This window comes from Sinocyclocheilus grahami, unplaced genomic scaffold (genome assembly GCF_001515645.1).
Source record: "Sinocyclocheilus grahami isolate Dianchi unplaced genomic scaffold, SAMN03320097.WGS_v1.1 scaffold1486.1, whole genome shotgun sequence".
Lineage (NCBI taxonomy): Eukaryota > Metazoa > Chordata > Actinopteri > Cypriniformes > Cyprinidae > Sinocyclocheilus > Sinocyclocheilus grahami.
In genome coordinates, this window is record NW_015506665.1 from 138,278 (window position 1) to 141,232 (window position 2,955).

At 56.6% G+C, this 2,955-nt stretch overlaps 1 long non-coding RNA gene across 1 annotated transcript in view; it reads left to right on the top strand.

Annotated features, from left to right (window-relative positions):
• The window catches only part of LOC107570639 (uncharacterized), an 18,322-nt gene that overhangs the window by 11,469 nt on the left and 3,898 nt on the right, over positions 1–2,955 (top strand). The window lies entirely within an intron of this gene.

The following is a 2,955-nucleotide window of genomic DNA, read 5'->3' on the forward strand; positions in this document are numbered from 1 at the left end:
TAAATGCAAAGGCTCGAATGGGCCCTGCTGTAGTGATTTTAGCACTAGAGACAGGTCCCAAGAGGGTATAGAGGGGGGCCGGGTAGATTTCAACCTCCTGGCCCGTCTAAGGAACCTGATGATGAGGTCATGCTTACCTATGGACTTCCCATTCACCGGGTCATGGTACGCAGCAATAGCAGCAACCTGGACTTTGAGGGTGGAGGGAGACAGCCTTCGCTCCAGCCCTTGCTGCAGAAAGGAAAGCACAACCACAATAGGGTATCTCCGGGGGTCTTCTCGGCGAGAAGAACACCACTCGACGAACAGGTTCCACTTCAAGGCGTAAGCGTGTCTCGTAGACGGTGCTCTTGCCGAAGTGATAGTGTTCACTACCTCCTGGGGTAGGTCACCTAGAACCTCCGCGTCCCGTCCAGGGACCAGACATGGAGTTTACAAAGGTCTGGACGCAGGTGCCAAATGGTGCCCTGTCTCTGAGTCAGTAGGTCCTTCCTCAGAGGAATTGGCCAAGGAGGGGCTGTCTCCTCATCCTTCCGGATTTTGCACAGTGTCTGTGCGAGAAGGCTCACTGGGGGAAATGCATACTTGCGTAGGCCCTGCGGCCAGCTGTGTGCTAGTGCGTCTGTGCCGAGTGTTCCCTCGGTCAGGGAGTAAAACAACTGGCAGTGAGAGGTTTCTGGAGAAGCAAACAGGTCTACCTGAGCGGCTCCGAAACGTCTCCAAATCAGCTGGACCGGAGCCTCTGAAAAAGTATCAGTGGGACCGCTGTCCTGCCCTTGAACGTATTCAGGCAGGCAAGCACCGACCGCGCACGTTCCTCTGTGAGGCGTGCTGTCTGTTCGACCGAATCCAACTCCATACCGAGAAAAGAGTTCCTCTGCGTCGGGGAAAGATTGCTCTTTTCCCAGTTGACTCGAAGGCCCAACAGGCTGAGGTGCCGAAGTGCCAGGTCCCTGTGCTCGCACAACTGATCCTGAGACTGTGCTAATATAAGCCAATCGTCTAGATAGTTGAGAACGCGAACACCCTGCTCTCTGAGGGGAACAAGAGCTGCCTCCGCGACCTTCGTAAAGACACGGGGAGACAGGGACAGCCCGAAGGGCAGGACCTTGTACTGATATACCCGTCCTTCGAACGCAAACCACAGAAATGGTCTGTGGCATGGAAGGATCGACACATGAAAGTACGCGTCCTTCAGGTCAATCGCTGCAAACCAATCTCGGGGACGGACGCACCCGAAGATGCGTTTCTGCGTCAACATCTTGAACGCTAGCCGATGAAGGGCCCGGTTCAAAACTCGCAGGTCCAAGATTGGCCGTAACCCACCGCCTATTTTGGGTACAAAGAAGTAAGGGCTGTAAAACCCCGACCTCATATCAGCTGCAGGGAACGGCTCTATTGCATCCTTCGCCAGTTGGACTGCGATCTCTGCCCGTAGAACAGGGGCATCGGCCGCCTTCGCTGTAGTGAAGTGGATACCGCTGAACTTGGGCGGGCGCCGGGCGAACTGAATCGCATAGCCGAGGCTGATGGTTCGCAGAAGCCAGCGAGACGGGCTGGGTAGTGCTGACCAAGCGCCCAGAAACCTGGCGAAGGAGGAGGATGAGTGAGGTCCGGCATTAGTCCGTCCGCAACTCTCCGTGCCCTCCTGGGACCCAGAGATAAAGGAAACTTCTCTTTTGTCGAGAATTTGGGTACCGTCGGCGTCCGTTCGGACCAGTACGTGCTTGCCTCGTAAGCGCCCTTTGAGACGGTTCAAGGCCAGGCGCACTGCTAACAACTCTAGGCAATTGATGTGCCAATGCAGCTGCGGGGCCGTCCAAACCCCTGAGACTGCATGCCCGTTGTACGTGGCACCCCACCCGGTGGTGGAGGCATCCGTGTAGACCACAGCATGCCTGGAGATCTGCTCTGTGGGTACCCCTGCCCGGAGGAACGCAAGATCTGACCACGGGGTGAAGGTTTGGCGACAGGCCAGTGTAACTTGGACCCGCGCTTCCACGCCCACCTCGGGACTCGGCCATAAAGCCAGTGCTGGAGCGGTCTCATATGTAACAGGCCGAGCGGTGTAAGTGCCACTGCGGCCGCCATATGCCCCAGGAGCCTCTGAAAAAGTATCAGTGGGACCGCTGTCCTGCCCTTGAACGTATTCAGGCAGGCAAGCACCGACCGCGCACGTTCCTCTGTGAGGCGTGCTGTCTGTTCGACCGAATCCAACTCCATACCGAGAAAAGAGTTCCTCTGCGTCGGGGAAAGATTGCTCTTTTCCCAGTTGACTCGAAGGCCCAACAGGCTGAGGTGCCGAAGTGCCAGGTCCCTGTGCTCGCACAACTGATCCTGAGACTGTGCTAATATAAGCCAATCGTCTAGATAGTTGAGAACGCGAACACCCTGCTCTCTGAGGGGAACAAGAGCTGCCTCCGCGACCTTCGTAAAGACACGGGGAGACAGGGACAGCCCGAAGGGCAGGACCTTGTACTGATATACCCGTCCTTCGAACGCAAACCACAGAAATGGTCTGTGGCATGGAAGGATCGACACATGAAAGTACGCGTCCTTCAGGTCAATCGCTGCAAACCAATCTCGGGGACGGACGCACCCGAAGATGCGTTCCTGCGTCAACATCTTGAACGCTAGCCGATGAAGGGCCCGGTTCAAAACTCGCAGGTCCAAGATTGGCCGTAACCCACCGCCTATTTTGGGTACAAAGAAGTAAGGGCTGTAAAACCCCGACCTCATATCAGCTGCAGGGAACGGCTCTATTGCATCCTTCGCCAGTTGGACTGCGATCTCTGCCCGTAGAACAGGGGCATCGGCCGCCTTCGCTGTAGTGAAGTGGATACCGCTGAACTTGGGCGGGCGCCGGGCGAACTGAATCGCATAGCTGAGGCTGATGGTTCGCAGAAGCCAGCAAGACGGGCTGGGTAGCGCTGACCAAGCGCCCAGAAACCGTAC